We start from the raw sequence: 18,492 nt of genomic DNA on the forward strand, positions 1-18,492 counted from the left end.
GGCGTTTCCCTCTGAAATGAACTCCCCCAAATGCCTTTCTGTCCTAATCGTAGCTGTTAGATCTTTTGTTAGACGATTGAACAAAAATCAGCCATCTGATTTAATAAAAAATATTTTAAAACAATAAAAAACCTTAAAAAACATTTCACTTTCCAATTGACATCTGTGCGCCGAGCTTCCAGGAGAGTTCGTGGAGTTTATGGCTGTTTCCGTTTACGGTTTCATGGAGTTTATGGCTGTTTCGGCATTTGTCTCATGAATTGAAGGCCGACGTGAAGCGGATCACTCAGACGACCAGTTCAATTACTGCGAAGGTTTTGTCGGTTCGTAGCACTCCGAGTGGAACCCCGAGGGCTTCGTCTGCGACGATCGGTGGTAAGCTGTCTAGACAGAAATCTGTAGTGCAGAATGCTTTGCAGGGGTTAAGGTTTATTAGTAAAACGGCAGAAGATTCGAATGCGGATTTTCAAGCGTTTTTGAAAGCCGTCGAAGAGCGTTTCGGTCAGCTGGCTTTTCCGAATGGATTACGCTTTCTCGTACTGACTTTGGCCTTTGCATCGGTAAGGTCCTTGAGTCTTTGGATGTTGATTCCAATTTTACACAGAATACCTCGGTTCGAATCTCCGTGTTTGTGAAATGTGCTGTTTGTTTGGCAGGTATGATGGATTCAAATGAATTTGCACTGGAGCTCTTTGATGGTCTCACTCGAAGACGAGGATGGCATGATGTGGAGTTCATTAACAAGGAGCAGCTTCGTGATTTATGCCTGCAGATCTCCGCTCAAAGCTTTGATTCTCGCCTGCAAATTTTCTTTGACATGTAAGATATTTCTGTCCTTTTTAGCAGCGTGGATGTAGATTCAGGAATTAAAGATATTTCGCTTCAGAGGCTAAAATTTGGACAATTCGTGCTGGCCTTGCAAAATTTTCAACATTTTTTCAATTAAGGCTTTGACATTGTCACTGAGCTTGCAATTTTAAATGCTCTGGGTGAGAGTTCCTTTTACCGTTTGTGGCTTGCGTGTCGTGAGTTCTTTAAGCTTTTTCAGAGTCCTGAACTCGTACATGCGCAGGTGTGACAAAAATGCAGACGGGCGGATTTCTGAGGACGAAATAAAAGAGGTAATGAGTTTCCTTAATTTGTAATTTTCTCTGAATTGCATTGACGGTATATAATTTTATGGAAAGCATGCTGAAAATCTTTGAATCAGTAATTTAATAGAAAATGATCTCCTAGGTTATTATGCTCAGTGCATCAGCTAACAAGCTTATGAAGCTCAAGGAACAAGCTGAAGAGTACGCAAATTTAATCATGGAAGAGTTGGATCCAGACCATATGGGCTATATTGAGGTCATCTTTGTTTCCTGCAGATCTGATTTTCAAACAAATTTATCTAATTTCTTTTATCTCGCAGATGACCTAGTTTCTATAATTTCTACTCAATTTGATAAAGAAATTGAAAATCTTGCTTATGAAACTCTGGTGAATCTGATCGACATTTTAAATTTCCTACTACCTTTCAGCTAAGTCAGCTGAAAGCTCTGCTGCAAGGCTTGACTTATGGAAAGGAAGGGCATGCAAACTATAGTCAAAATTTGAGCCAGTAGATCTTACCGGTTCCAATCAGGAGGAATCCCATACAGAGAGCAATGCAAAATGCGAGATATCTATTGGACGAAAATGGGCTGAGGGCCTGGGTTATTGTCATATGGCTGGCGACTATACTGGGGCTTTTCACGTGGAAATTCATACAGTACAGGAACAGAGGCATCTTCAAATTAGCAGGATATTGTCTATGTGTGGCCAAAGGAAGCGTTGAAACCCTCAAACTTAACATGGCACTCATACTATTGGCCGTCTGCAGGAACACGATAACATGGCTTCGCTCCACGATCTTAGGATCCATTGTGCCATTTGACGACAACATCAATTTCCACAAGGTATTTTAATTCTTGTAAAGTTAACAGGAAATGGATTTCGAAGTTCTTTATTAACATTTTTTATTTTAATATTCATGCAGACCATCGCCGGGGCCATTGTTATAGGCGTCATGCTTCACGGCCTGGATCATATAAGTTGCGATTTCATTAGAATTGCAAATTGCGACGAGGAATCATATAATATTTATCTTAAAGCATATTTTGGCAGTGAAAAGCCGAATTACGGAGATATCTTAAGAAGCATAGTAGGCATCACGGGGGTTTGTATGGTCATACTCATGGCCATTTCCTTCATTCTCGCGACCTCTTGGTTTATAAGAAGTTCAATGAAACTTCCTCAGCAACTTGATAAACTGGCCAGGTTCAATGCTTTTTGGTATTCACATCATGCATTTGTCATGATTTACCTGCTTCTGATTGTTCATTCCATTCGCCTTTTCTTCGTGCGAGATTGGAAGGAGAAAACTGTAAGGACATTTCATCTTGTTTTCTGTTAATTCTAAACTACATCTCTAACTTCGAAGTAAAACGGTTCAAAATTTATTCGCTGAAAGATTGAAAGTGAAAAATGAATATCTAATTTCATTATAAAATGCATGAGAATTTAGCTTAAATGAAAAGAAACGTAGACGATTTGCTCCGGAATTTGATGTTCGGGGTTTAATTTATTACGCGATTTGAACGTGCAGACTTGGATGTATATTGCTGTTCCGGTGCTTTTATATTGCGGCGAGCGCACACTGAGAGCATTCAGAGCAGGGAATTATACTGTCAATATTGTCAAGGTCATGCGGTTCCTACTTCAGATTTGCAATTTTCTTGTATTATTTGTATCTTGAATCCTTTGCAAGTGCAATCAATATATCTGCTTTATTTATTTTGCGGGCGGTAGTTTATCGCGGAAACATCCTGGCTTTGCATATGTCAAAACCTGCAGGCTTCGAGTACAAGAGTGGAATGTATTTATTTCTCCAGTGCCCCGAGATCTCGCCTTTCGAATGCTAAGTTGTGAACCTACATTAGAATTTATCAATTGATAAGATCTTTTAGTGTTTCTTCCATGATTTTTACATTTTTTCTGAACTTTCTACATGTAGGCATCCATTCTCGATCACCTCTTCTCCAGATGATGAACACATTAGCATGCATATTAGAACAGTTGGAGACTGGACGCAGGAGATGTAAAGACTTTTCTTGTAGGTGATTACTAATTTAGTACTTGTAGCTTTAAGACGAAGTTTCTATGTCGGCTATAAGTTCTAATCACAGATCTTTATAGAAAATGGAGCCCCCTACAGCTGGAAAAAGTGGACTTCTGAGAGCGGAGAGTGGACTCTATGGAGACGACGAAAACAAATCCAAGTATGTTGAACATTAATGAAAAAAATAAAAAACTCAGAAATGCAAGATTCAAAGTATTTAACAAAAAGACGAACCATGTGCAGGTTTCCCAAGCTTCGGATCGACGGGCCATATGGCAGGTTTCCTAATTTGCACTGTATAAGCAAGGGAAAATTCCATCTAATCTGAAATGTTTCCCGGTCCTCGTATTCGCAGAAATAAGGCCTCGAGTTTGAATTCCGAGAGTTCATCTTCGTCAACGAATCTAGCTGTGTGTGCACTTTGCAAGCGTAGGCGACATAGGAAACCGTTGAAAATAAAGGATCTATATATATTTACGCCGTAAGGTGTTTCCCTCTGAAATGAACTCCCCCAAATGCCTTTCTGTCCTAATCGTAGCGGTTAGATCTTTTGTTAGACGATTGAACAAAAATCAGCCATCTGATTTAATAAAAAATGTTTTAAAACCTTAAAAAACCTTAAAAAACGTTTCACTTTCCACTTGACATCTGTGCGCCGAGCTTCTGGGAGAGTTCATGGAGTTTATGGCTGTTTTCATTTACGGTTTCGTGGAGTTTATGGCTATTTTAGTTTACGGGCTCCAATTTATGTTTGTATAGTCGAATCGGCATTGGCAATGGCATCCCCTGTATCCTCATGCCCCCAAAACCCTTCTGAAACTGAAATCAGGATAGAAATTGAAAGTTCACCTCCTCGTTCTCACAATCTTCGTCCTACAGTTTCAACGATTGATGCCTCGTCCTCTGCGGCTACAACGACAGCCTCCACCTCATGTAATTCCCATAGCAATCACAACTTCTATTGTGATGTATTTATCAATCACAGAGGGCCGGATGGTAAAGGTGATTTGGTGGAGCGATTTTTGAGGAGGGTGCGATTACCAAACCTTATATGGCTTCGCTAGAATAAATACCCCTAGTTTTCTCCGCCTTCTTGGATACCTATGAAGAACCTTAGGGTTTTAGAAGTGCAGGGGAAGAAATTGAAATCATTGTGGCAATCCAGATATTGGGTAAATAAAATTTTGGCAATTTAAACTATGTGTTTATTCGTTACTGATTTCGCACAGTATGATCTGCAATGAATTTAAATGGTTTTGCAAAAGCTAATCCTCGAATTCTTTCTTACGATTAAAACCCTGGAACATTTTGTAGGCACCTTTGTTGTTGCGACAGTTAGTTATTTATTCTCCCCTTTCAAAGTTACCAAAATCAATAGGGCACCTTAAGCACCTCGAACTGACTGTCCTCCATAAGATTAATCTTAAAACTTTGCTGGATGAATTTTGTCATTTGGTGTCGTTGAAAAGATTGGAGTTAACAAGTTGCCCAAATCTAAAGTCACTGCCAGATTCCTTTGGGTACTTCATAAACTTGGATTACATCGATCTGTCTCACTCTTCTCATTTGCATGTGCTTCCAAAGTCTTTGGTAATTTAATAAACCTGAAAGACATAGGTCTGTCTCACTCCCTACAGTTGCAGACGCTTCCAGGTTCTTTTGGTAATTTAATTCGTCTTGAATATCTTGATTTGAGTTGGTGCTATAATTTAACCGTCTCTAGCGAAACACTGGGAAACATCAGCACACTTGAATGTTTAGATGTTTCCTATTGTAATTTAGATCCATCTTAAACCTTGATCTTTTTAACAACTAGAGGTTTCTGCTTGGATTATTTTGACTCCTCAAAAGGCTTAGTCGATCTTGGGGTTAAGATGGATGTTTCATTAGTGTTACACACTCAGAGACATACACACATGGAAATCTCCTCCACCAGGACCATGGAGAACTCATCTTTCTTTTGGTGCAATTAATTTTTCTTGGTGATGAAATGTCTATTACTGATCTAGTTGCAGGGTCAAACACCTCTCTTTCCCCACATCTTTGGACATGAAGCAGCTGGGTATTCACTCTGTTTTTTCCTATGACAATAATTATTAGGTCATAATTATTCAATCATAGCATTTCACGGGAAAATTTTCCTGTGATTGATTGCCTGCTAATTCTGGCAATTGTTGACACAGAGTTGTTGAAAGTGTTGGAGAAGGGGTAACTGACCTCAAGCTGGGTGACAGTGTGCTTCCTGTATTTACTAGAGAATGCAAGGAATGCAGAAACTACAAGTCAGAAGAGAGCAACATGTGTGATCTGCTAAGAATTAATACTGAGAGAGGGGTCATGATAAGTGATGGAAAGTCAAGGTTTTCCATCAATGGAAAGCCAATTTACCACTTCCTTGGTACATAGACTTTCAGTGAGTACACCGTTGTGCATGTTGGTTGTGTTGCCAAAATTAATCCGAAGGCTCCTCTTAGCAAAGTCTGTATTCTAAGCTGTGGTGTCTCTATAGGTAAAGTACTTTCTGATATTTTTGTACCAGATTTTTTTTAATATTTTATTTTATTTCGATTTTTCTTAGAGAAAACGCCCTCCGAATTTTTAATATCAGCAATATTTAGGACTATAGTTGCCCATATACACTAAGTAGTTATATAGATTGTCTAAAAATCCCAGATGATAGTATCTCTTCTTATATTAAACCAGACTTCAGGACCTCACTTTTAAGCTGGATAGCACAATGTTGGCATTATGATACATATGTTGTACTTGATGGCAACCCACTCATCTCAGATAATAAATTATAGTGTAGAGAAAATTTCACGCACTTATATGCAGAGAAAAGTTTATTTCATGTAGAGAAAAGTTCACGCACTTTTTTGCAGAGAAAAGTTTATTTCATGTAGAGAAAAAGTTCACGCACTTTCATGCAAGGAAAAGTGCGTATATGTTGGAGAACTTACCTTTGGTCCATGGTAGTTAGTCCTTGGTATTTGAACCTACGAGGAAAAGCACGTATATGTTGGAGAACTTACCTTTGGTCCATGGTAGTTAGTCCTTGGTATTTGAACCTATGAGGAAAAGCGCGTATATGTTGGAGAACTTACCTTTGGTCCATGGTAGTTAGTCCTTGGTATTTGAACCTATGGTTTTGGACCATGGTACACACTTTCATGCAAGGAAAAGCATGTATATGTTGGAGAACTTACCTTTGGTCCATGGTAGTTAGTCCTTGGTATTTTAACCTATGATTTTGGACCATGGTACCTCATCAAAAGTGCTGATCTCACGCAATTTCATGGTTGGTTCATGGTATTAGTCCAACAGTTTTTGATCCTATGGTTTTGGCCCGTGGTATTGCATCCAAAAGTGTTGATCTCACGTACTTTCATGGTTGGTTCATGGTATTAGTCCAACAGTTTTTTGATCCTATGGTTTTGGCCCATGGTATTGTGAAAGGCCTAAGACTATAAAAGAGGAAGGAGATCATTTGGCAAAGCATCTTCTGAATTATCGAATATCTGATAAAGTGCTAGATCTGGAATATTGTGATTGGGTTTTGGTGCAGATCTGGATCTGAATGAAGAAGGAACCTGAGCATAAGGAGAAGGATAAGTTCTATCGATGGGTCAAAATCTTAAGGCTGGAATAGTGGTATCTCTATATGATTTTGATCTGTGATATGTGGCATACACTTGATCTATAAATCTAATAATCTGGGTCTGAATTATTGATGCATGTTTTATTTTACACATGTTATGATCTGGGTATGTCTGATGTAACAACTGCAAAGTTATAAGGAAATATTTGCAGATCTATATGCGGGTTGGCTTTGGTGAAATCAAAGATTGATGATGCAAGTGTAGTTGATGGGTTTTTGATGTTCTTGGATCCAGTTTGAAAATTTATGAAAAGTGGTCCTTGAAAGAAAAGAAGTAGGGGTTGTAGCTCCCTTCCAGGAGAGACTGGAAAACGAGAGAGAGTTGTAGCTCTCTGCAGGTTGCAGCCTGCGTACTGGTAAAGGACTGCACCAGTAGAAAACCATTGTAAAAGGAGTTTCTAATTTGAAAGAAGATAGAGACATATTGCAGTAGGTGGTTTTCACGCACATTGGGTTTCCACCTTACATCTTGTGTTCTTTGGTGTGACTATCTGTTTTCTTTGTTCATGCTCATTATTTTATGGTACTGACATGCAAAAATAATTCAAAGAATAGATAAGGAAGATTTATTAAAAACTTGATAATACTGATTCACCCCCCCTCTCAGTATTATTTCCAACAATTGGTATCAGAGTAGGTCCTTCAGAGAAGCTTGATCGCTTGAAGGAAGATCATTCATCATGAGCAACTACGAGAGGGAAGCATCAATCAGGCCACCAATTTTTGATGGGACAAACTTCAATTATTGGAAGGTAATAGTTACTGCCTATCTTCAATCTCTTGGTACAGAAGTTTGGGATATCATAGATATAGGCTACACTTTTCCTTCAGCTACTCCTACAGATACGGCCGAAAAGAAGAAATATGAAACAAATGCTAAAGCAGTCAATACTCTGCTGGGATGCTTATCTCAAACAGAATTCATGAAGGTTATGCAATATAAATCCGCAAAAGAAATATGGGACAAGATTGTCTTGAGCTACGAAGGAGATGAACAGGTAAAGCGTGCTAAACTTCAAACCCTCAGGATTCAGAATGAGAATCTCAGAATGTATAATGATGAAAGTGTGGCTAACTATTTCCTTCGGGTAGATGAGATTGTTAATTGCATGAAAAACTTGGGTGAAGAAATAAAAGAGGCTATTGTGGTTGAAAAAGTTCTAAGATCATTGTCCCCCAAGTTTGAATCTAAAGTGTCTGCAATAGAAGAAAAGGAAAATCTAAGAATTCTTACTATGTCTCAGCTACACGGAATTCTAACTGCTTATGAAATGAGAAAGGGAGGTCCATCAGACAGAAGAGAAGCTGCTTTCAAGGCTTCAGGCAAAGGAGACTATTATGAAGCAAGTCACGTGCCAGAAGAAGAAGAAGAAGAATCAAATTTTGTCAGAAATCTTCAAAGGGGAACTGGAAGGTTCAGAGGTAAGTTACCTTTTAAATGCTTTGCTTGTGGAAGAGTAGGTCATTATGCTGCAAAATGTCCTCATAAGGATAAAGGAAAGGAACCTGCTAGATGGAACAAGAAACAGATTGCAAATAAGAAAAGCTACTACACTCATGAAGATAGTGATGTTCTATCAAATAGTGACGAAGATGAACGAGGTAATGACTATAGACTCTTAATGGCATTTGAAGATGATGATTACATAGATGCTATAGATGTGGATAGATTTTGTGAAGAAATTTCTAGACTCAAGACATGTATAGAAGAAAAGAATAGGATCATTGATACTCTACAACTTCAAATTGATGAAAAAGAAAAATATCTTGAAAAGTTAGAAGGCGAAATTGTTGGTCTTAGAAGAGAGATTGAGAAAACAAAGGCTATTAATCTTAAGTTTGTCAAAGGATCTGAAACTCTGGATGAGATCAACAATGTACAACGCTCTCCTCTAAACAAGACAAGTCTGGGCTATAATGGAGAAACTTCTCAAGCATCCACCTCAAAGAGTTATCTTGATGCAGCAAGAAGGAATGAGCAAAAGCACAATCGAGATCACCAAGTAAAGCAGGGACCAATTACAAACAAAGACTATCAGGCAAATCAGGGGCAATCTGTCTTAAGGATGAAGAAAAGCTACAACCAACCACAGGTAAAATCCTCTCAATTTGCTTCAAGAATGAATGACAATAGAAATTACAATCGTTTGGCCGGAAGATTTGATAACCGCAGAAATTTCTTCAATGGACAATGCTTTTCTTGCCATAACTTTGGTCACAAAGCAGCTCAATGTGTTGCATATAAAATGATCATGACTAGAGAAGCTCAAAAACAAAGAAGTATGACCGGGATTACAAAAAGGACCTATAACAACTTTTCGGTTCTTGAAAATGAAGTTGAATGTTCTATTTGCAATAACTTTGGTCATGAATATTCTGAATGCAGGAGCAGGTTTCAGCAGACAAAGGAACAAGCCTCAAGCACCAAAACATGGAGAATAAAGGAACCACAAACAGAAAGATGTCGGATAGCATTTTATGCAGAGGGACAGGAAAATCTATGGTACATTGATAGTGGATGTTCGAAGCATATGACAGGTGATAAAGAAAAAATTGAATCATATTCTGCTCTAGAAAAAGGAAAGAAAGTTTCTTTTGGAAATGATACTCCTGCAACTATAAAAGGAAAAGGCACTGCTCAGTTAAAAGAAAAGGTCAAAGATGGAAATGTTTTGTATGTTGATGGATTGAAACATAATCTTCTAAGTGTCAGCCAGATGTGTGATCAAAGAACCAAGGTGATATTCAGATCAAATGGATGTCTTGATCGTGATCTTGATACAGGTAAAACAGTGATCAAACGTAAAAGAACTCAAAATAATCTATACATATTTGAAGAAGGACAACAACAATGCTATCTGAGAAAGGATGATGAGAACTGGTTATGGCACCAGAGGTTGGGGCATCTAAGCTTTTCACAAATAAGGAAAGCATGCAAATATTAGGCAGTTCGTGGTCTTCCAGATATCAAAGTTCCAGACAACACCATATGCAAATCATGTCAGTTTGGAAAGCAAACCAGAACTACCTTTCCGGAAAAGGAAGGATCACCTAGCATGCCTCTTGAGATAGTACATATAGATACATGTGGTCCATTCAGGAAAAGGACACCTCGAGGAGAAGAATACTTGATATTATTCATTGACGATTTCTCCAGGTTTGTCTGGTTAGGACTTATGAAGCACAAAGATGAAGCATTCGAAAAATTCAAATCCTTTAAAGCCTTGGTTGAAAATGAATCAGGATACAAAATTAAGTGTCTTAGATCTGACAGAGGTGGGGAGTTTACCTCAAATGAATTTTTCGATTTCTGTGAAGAACATGGGATAAGAAGAGAATTCTCTACAGCTAGAACTCCTCAGAAAAATGGAGTGGTGGAAAGAATGAACAGAATTGTCCAACAAATGGCTCGTGCTATGCTTGATGAATCTGGAACTCCCGCAATTTTCTGGGGTGAAGTAGCACATGCTGCGGTTATTATTCTCAACAAAACAAATGTCCGAGTGAACAGCACTCAAACCCCTCATGAGCTCTGGTATGGTGAGACTCCTTCGGTAAAGTACTTCAAAATCTTTGGGAGCAAATGCTATATTAAAAATACTGATGAGCAACTTGGAAAACTTGAACCTAGAGTAGATGAAGGCATCCTTCTTGGTTATTCTCCACACAGCAAATCATACAAGTGCTATAATAAAAGACTTGGAAGAATTGTTGACAGCATTGATGTAGCGGTTGATGAGAAGGGATACATTCCTAGGCAAGTAAATCATGAAGATATCGAAGAAGATGAAGGTCATCCTCAAAGACAGAATGATGAAGAAGAAGAAGCTTAAGAAGAACCAGAGGAGCAGATAAGGATAGAAGAGAAGACTCCATCCAGATACGTTCAGAAGAATCATCCAGAATCTCAGATTTTGGGACAAAAAGAAGCAGGTGTACAAACAAGAAGAACAATTGTAGAAGCTTCAAGCTATTTGGCATTACTCTCTTCCACTGAACCACAAAATGTGAAAGAGGCATGCAAAGATGAATGTTGGGTCAAAGCAATGGATGAAGAACTTGAGCAGATCACAAAGAACAACACTTGGGAGCTGGTTCCTAGACCAAAGGATAAGAATGTTATAGGAACAAAATGGGTCTTCAAAAATAAATTGAATGAAAATGGAGAAGTAATTAGAAACAAGGCCAGACTTGTTTGTAAAGGGTATGCGCAGCAAGAAGGAATAAATTTTGAAGAAACTTTTGCTCCTGTTGCAAGACTTGAGGCCATCCGAATGTTCCTTGCTCTCTCAAGCTTTCAAAACTTCAAAGTATTTCAAATGGACGTGAAATCAGCCTTTCTGAATGGAGACTTGGAAGAAGAAGTATACATTGAGCAGCCAGATGGTTTCATTCTTGGAAATGATCCAAATCTTGTATGCAAATTGAAAAAGGCTCTCTATGGCCTCAAACAAGCTCCAAGGGCTTGGTGCTATCGTTTGGAAAAATATCTTCATCAACAAGTTTTTTCAAAAGGATCAGCAGACAGCAATCTTTATATAAAAGTTGAAAATGACAAATTGCTAATACTTGTTGTGTATGTAGATGACATTATCTTTGGCAGCAATGAAGAAGCTATGAGTCAAAGCTTTGCCTTGGTGATGCAGAAAGAATTCGAAATGTCCTTGCTGGGAGAACTGACATATTTTCTTGGTTTGCAAATCCAACAAAATGAAGGAGGGATCTTCTTCTCTCAAACGAAGTATCTCAAGAAGATTTTGAAGAAATATGGTATGGAAGAAGCAAAACCAGTATGTACACCCATGGTCACAGGATGTAACCTCAGTGCAAATGATGAATCAGCAGCAATGCATCAACCAACTTACAGATCTATGATTGGAAGTCTACTTTATTTGACAGGTACCCGACCAGACATCATGCATGCAGTGGGAATAGTTGGAAGATTTCAGGCAAATCCAAAGGAAACTCATCTTCAGGCAGTAAAGAGAACCTTCAAATATCTTCAAGGGACTCAAAACTATGGCTTATGGTATCCTAGAGATACAGATCTCACACTTCATGCTTATACAGATGCAGATTGGGCCGGAAGCGTGGATGACAGGAAAAGCACAAGTGGTGGTGCATTCTTTATGGGTTCCAGATTAGTATCTTGGTTCAGCAAGAAACAGAGTTCGATTGCCTTGTCTACAGCTGAAGCAGAATATGTTGCTGCTGCATCTTGCTGCACTCAACTCCTTTGGATGATGCAGACCTTGTAGGATTTTTAAATCACTTGTACACCACCCATCTCCATCTTATGTGATAATACAAGTGCAATCAGCATTTCAAAGAACCCAGTCATGCATTCAAAAACCAAGCACATACCAATCAAGTATCACTTTCTCCGGGAACAAGTGCTTGAACAAAAGGTCAAGTTGGAGTATGTTCCTTCTAAGTAACAGGTTGCTGATATACTCACCAAACCATTGCCTAGGGAGACCTTTGAATACCTCAGGCAAAAGTTGGGGGTTGTTGATGCATCATCTTGTTGTTGAATCTCTTCTGATTGTTGGTTGTACGCAAGGTTCATCTGAAGTATATGCGTACATGTGCTGGCTTGCGGATTGGTCAAAGATCGAATGGCACAGGTTCACGGGGAGCATATCATGTATTGTTGGCATTATGGAGGAAGTACAGAAGGAGATCATGGATGCTGGTCTGAATATTGCTGCAATACATCTCTATCTCTTTCATGGTCATGGATTATGGTTCTTCTTTGCAGATCTGGTTTATAGTCAGGGGGAGCATGTTCTTAGGGGGAGCATAACCCTTTGCCCTTGATGTCAAAGGGGGAGAGTGATTGGTTGTTGTTGCCATCAAGTCCAAAGGGGGAGATTGTTGGCATTATGATACATATGTTGTACTTGATGGCAACCCACTCATCTGAGATAATAAATTATAGTGTAGAGAAAAGTTCACGCACTTATATGCAGAGAAAAGTTTATTTCATGTAGAGAAAAGTTCACGCACTTTTATGTAGAGAAAAGTTTATTTCATGTAGAGAAAAAGTTCACGCACTTTCATGCAAGGAAAAGCGCGTATATGTTGGAGAACTTACCTTTGGTCCATGGTAGTTAGTCCTTGGTATTTGAACCTATGAGGAAAAGCGCGTATATGTTGGAGAACTTACCTTTGGTCCATGGTAGTTAGTCCTTGGTATTTAAACCTATGAGGAAAAGCGCGTATATGTTGGAGAACTTACCTTTGGTCCATGGTAGTTAGTCCTTGGTATTTGAACCTATGGTTTTGGACCATGGTACGCACTTTCATGCAAGGAAAAGTGTGTATATGTTGGAGAACTTACCTTTGGTCCATGGTAGTTAGTCCTTGGTATTTGAACCTATGATTTTGGACCATGGTACCTCGTCAAAAGTGTTGATCTCACGCAATTTCATGGTTGGTTCATGGTATTAGTCCGACAGTTTTTGATCCTATGGTTTTGGCCCGTGGTATTGCATCCAAAAGTGTTGATCTCACGTACTTTCATGGTTGGTTCATGGTATTAGTCCAACAATTTTTTGATCCTATGGTTTTGGCCCGTGGTATTTTGAAAGGCCTAAGACTATAAAAGAGGAAGGAGATCATTTGGCAAAGCATCTTCTGAATTATCAAATATCTGATAAAGTGCTAGATCTAGAATATTGTGATTGGGTTTTGGTGCAGATCTGGATCTGAATGAAGAAGGAACCTGAGCGTAAGGAGAAGGATAAGTTCTATTGATGGGTCAAAATCTTAAGGCTGGAATAGTGGTATCTCTATATGATTTTTATCTATGATATGTGGCATACGCTTGATCTATAAATCTAATAATCTGGGTCTGAATTATTGATGCATGTTTTATTTTACACATGTTATGATCTGGGTATGTCTGATGTAACAACTGCAAAGTTATAAGGAAATATTTGCAGATCTGTATGCGGGTTGGCTTTGGTGAAATCAGAGATTGATGATGCAAGTGTAGTTGATGGGTTTTTGATGTTCTTGGATCCAGTTTGAAAATTTATGAAAAGTGGTTCTTGAAAGAAAAGAAGTAGGGGGTTGTAGCTCCCTTCCAGGAGAGACTGGAAAACGAGAGAGAGTTGTAGCTCTCTGCAAGTTGCAGCCTGCGTACTGGTAAAGGACTGCACCAGTACAAAACCATTGTAAAAGGTGTTTCTAATTTGAAAGAAGATAGAGACATATTGCAGCAGGTGGTTTTCACCCACATTGGGTTTCCACCTTACATCTTGTGTTCTTTGGTGTGACTATCTGTTTTCTTTGTTCATGCTCATTATTTTATGGTACTGACATGCAAAAATAATTCAAAGAATAAATAAGGAAGATTTATTAAAAGAACTTGATAATACTGATTCACCCCCCCTCTCAGTATTATTTCCAACACACAACCTTTTGTTACCCTTGTACATTGGTAAAAGGATTCTTGAGAATGATAACGGAAGGACTTAGTTAAGATTCTCTGGTTGGTTAATCAATCTGTGATCTTATTTGGAGGCCTTTATACATGTTTGAACTCCCATCCATCGAGATTCAAAACACTTTTTTCACTTCTTGTATTGAAGAGACCTTGTTGCCCACCTCCCACCAGCAGTTAAATATTTTCCCATTGCTATTGGTTATAATAAGTCTCTATTCCTGATAGAAAATCACCATTTTTAGTTTCGCATCCTTTCCTTGCTATGCCCAAATACGATGCCTTCCATCTTTGCCTAATTTTGAAAAACTTGGCTTACAGTCTTCCAATGTAACCATGCACATCTCTAAACCCCATGTCCAGCTTCCTCAGTGTTGCCCTGAGCAATATGGCCTGCCCTTGTATATCGTTCACTCTGGTTGATTGTTTTAGATTTGTTATCCAAAAACTTGCCTAACATAAGTGGAATGTGACCATGTTTATCTCTAAACACTCCCCTGCCCTTGCAAGGCTTGGGTTACCCTTTGGATGCTCCATTAATATTAAATTTAAAGCATGCCTAACGTTCCTCCATTGTGACCATGTTCATCTTTGAACCTCCAATATCCCTTCCCCAGGGCTAGTCTGTGGAAGGCATGGCTTGCCCTTGAATGCCCTCCATCTCTGCTTGATTGTTAGATAAGGATTCCAAAATCTTGGCTAAAATCTGCGTAATGTGATCAAGCTCGTTTCTCAACATTCCCCTGCCTATGCATTGCCTGGTTTGCTCCTGGATGCTCCATCAAAGATGGATTTAACCCATGATGACTGACTTCGAGTTTGCAATCTGCCTTTCTTAGCCCCCCGTCTGCTCATGGAAAAATTACTTACTGGACTTGTTGAAGGTATAAGTAATTTCAAGATGATAATGAAGAAATACTTGACATAGTTGAAATTGTATAATGTTCTACAAAGTGGATAATTCAATTCTCAGGAAGTGTTGTTGGTTGGACTGAATAAAATTAACCATGATGGTTTCCTTGATTGGGATTGTTGTAAAAAAAAACATTTTTGTTCTGTGTTTGAATGGATGGTCTCAGATTGACTCATCCTTTTTGGATAGGGACAAAGCATATATAATAAGCTTCACATTTAGCGATTATTATGGAAGAAATGTAAACACACAGTTTGAGACAAATAGATTCCAAAATATTAGTATCTTAAAAAGAAAGCCATTTACATTTATGTTTTTGAAATAAGGTTTTTAAATATACTCTCTATCATTCATATTCCCATGTACTACCTACCCATGTACTACTATATTTGCTTTTTTGTAATGTGTGTTGTGTATATGTTTGGATGTTTATGTCATGTGTATGTGAATATGTGCTAACTGAGATTGTGAATCTATGATAACTGAGATTGAAAGAGAGAGCTAAGAGCTTTGGCAGAGGAGAATATGGAGAATTGATGAGCCAACTTAAATTTACCAAAATCAATAGGTCACCTTAAGCACCTCGAACTGACTGTCCTCCATAAGATTAATCTTAAAACTTTGCTGGATGAATTTTTTCATTTGGTGTCGTTGAAACGATTGGAGTTAACAAGTTTCCCAAATCTAAAATCACTGCCAGATTCCTTTGGGTACTTAATAAACTTGGATTACATCGATCTGTCTCACTCTTCTCATTTGCAGGTGCTTCCAAAGTCTTTCAGTAATTTAATAAACCTGAAATACATAGGTCTGTCTCACTCCCTACAGTTGCATATGCTTCCAGGTTCTTTTGGTAATTTAATTCGTCTTAAATATATTGATTTGAGTTGGTTCTATAATTTGACCGTCTCTAGCAAAACACTGGGAAACATTAGCACATTTTAATGTTTAGATGTTTCCTATTGTAAGAACATTGAAATATTACCTCCACAAATAGCATATCAAAAGTACCTACAAAAATTAGATCCTAGGGCTACAAACATAAAAGAATTTCCAAATGAAATTGGAGACTTGGGCGACTTAGAAGTTCTAGAAATAGGGAGCCCTTCACTGGACATTCTACCACTTTCACTTGGTCACTTGAAGATCTTAAAGGAATTGAGGCTCGAGAATTGCAGTGAATTGAAACATTTGCCGGTGACTATTCGACTGCTGACTCAGTTGACTGAGTTGAGAATATTGAATTGCCGGTTGCAAACATTGAATAATTTAGAATCTCCCAATGACAACTGCATGTCTCAGCTACAAGTCTTAGAAGTTTATAACACGAAATTATCAGAGGTATCATTTGCCACAGGTGTCTGTCCCATCCTTAAATATGTCTCCCTCAGGTTTTGTAATCATCTGGTGGAGGTAGGAACATTGCCAAAGACTCTGATAAAACTGGAATTGACTAATTGCTCTAACTTGAGGAAAATATCAGGGCTTTCTGGTCTTCCAAAAATTCAAGTGCTGGACATTAGTCCATGCAAAAATGTAGAAGAGCTGCCAAGTATTGAAACGTTGGTATCTTTGAAAGAGTTGCAGGCATATGATTGTGCGAAGCTGAAGAGCATACGGGGATTGGTCGAATTGACAAATCTTCGGGTATTAAATGTTCATGGGTCTCTAGAGAAACACTGGGAAACATCAGCACACTTGAATGTTTAGATGTTTCCTATTATAATAACATTGAAATATTACCTCCAAAAATAGCATATCAAAAGTACCTAAAAAAATTAGATCTTAGGGGTACAAACATAAAAGAATTTCCAAATGAAATTGGAGACTTGGGCGATTTAGAAGTTCTGGAAATAGGGAGCCCTTCACTGGACAGTCTACCACTTTCACTTGGTCACTTGAAGACCTTACAGGAATTGAGGCTCAAGAATTGCAATGAATTGAAACATTTGCCGGTGACTATTCGACTGTTGACTAAGTTGACTGAGTTGAGAGGATTGAATTGCCGGTGCAAACATTGAATAATTTAGAATCTCCCAATGACAACTGCATGCCTCGGCTGCAAGTCTTAGAAGTTTATAACACGAAATTATCAGAGGTATCATTTGTCACATGTGTCTGCCCCATCCTTAAATATGTATGCCTCAGGTTTTGTAATCATCTGGTGGAGGTTGGAACATTGCCAAAGACTCTGATAAAACTGGAATTGACTAATTGCTTTAACTTGAGGAAAATAGCAAGGCTTTCTGGTCTTCCAAAACTTCAAGTGTTGGACATTAGTCAGTGCAAAAATGTAGAGGAGTTGCTAGGTATTGAAATGTTGGTATCTTTGAATGAGTTGTAGGCATATGATTGTGCGAAGCTAAAGAGCATACAGGGATTGGCCGAACTGACAAAGCTTCGGGTATTAAATGTTCATGGGTGCTCCAAGTTAGAAGGGCTGCCAGGTATCCAACATTGTATGTCGTTGGAGTACACTGATGCTAAGGGTTTTCCTAAGCAGTGGGCCGACGTGGGATTACTGGAGCAGTTGCAACAACAAGTGAACGTGCTTGAAATGTGAAAAGCAAAGAAATAAATTTGAAATGAATGCATAATTGAAGTCTTAGCCAAAGGTTATATGTTAGGCAGAGTTTGTATTCTAAGATTTTAGATTGTTGAGGGAGGTTTTGTAGTTGCCTTTCAACAATCCAAATTAAAACATTATGGAGAAAGTGCAAGGTCTGCCTAGCATATAGCTTTGGTAGATTCTCTGATGAATGTTACCCATATAGCTCACGACAGGACGCATATTTGCCTTGATGTTCTGTGTTTGAATGGATGGTCTCAGATTGACTCATCCTTTTTGGATATGGACAAAGCATATATAATAAGCTTCACATTTAGCGATTATTATGGGAGAAATGTAAACACACAGTTTGGGACAAATAGATTCCAAAATATTAGTATCTTAAAAAATAAAGCCATTTACATTTATGTTTTTTAAATAAGGTTTTTAAATATACTCTCTATCATTCATATTCTCATGTACTACCTACCCATGTACTACTATATTTGCTTTTTTGTAATGTGTGTTGTGTATATGTGTGGATGTTTATGTCATGTCTCTGTGAATCTGTGCTAACTGAGATTGTGAATCTATGATAACTGAGATTGAAAGAGAGATCTGAGAGCTTTGGCAAAGGAGAATATGGAGAATTGATGAGCCAACTTAAATTTACCAAAATCAATAGGGCACCTTAAGCACCTCGAACTGATTGTCCTCCATAAGGTTAATCTTAGAACTTTGCTGGATGAATTTTGTCATCTGGTGTCGTTGAAACGATTGG

General features: G+C 38.4%; 1 pseudogene; it reads left to right on the forward strand.

Moving 5' to 3' along the window:
- Positions 1 to 17,726, forward strand: part of LOC149170545 (respiratory burst oxidase homolog protein F-like) — a 37,139-nt pseudogene extending 19,413 nt beyond the window's left edge.
- Positions 17,727 to 18,492: the final 766 nt, after the last annotated feature.

Source organism: Pinus tabuliformis, chromosome 4_2 (genome assembly GCF_031772625.1).
Source record: "Pinus tabuliformis cultivar Carrire ecotype Pingquan chromosome 4_2, CPIR1, whole genome shotgun sequence".
NCBI lineage: Eukaryota > Viridiplantae > Streptophyta > Pinopsida > Pinales > Pinaceae > Pinus > Pinus tabuliformis.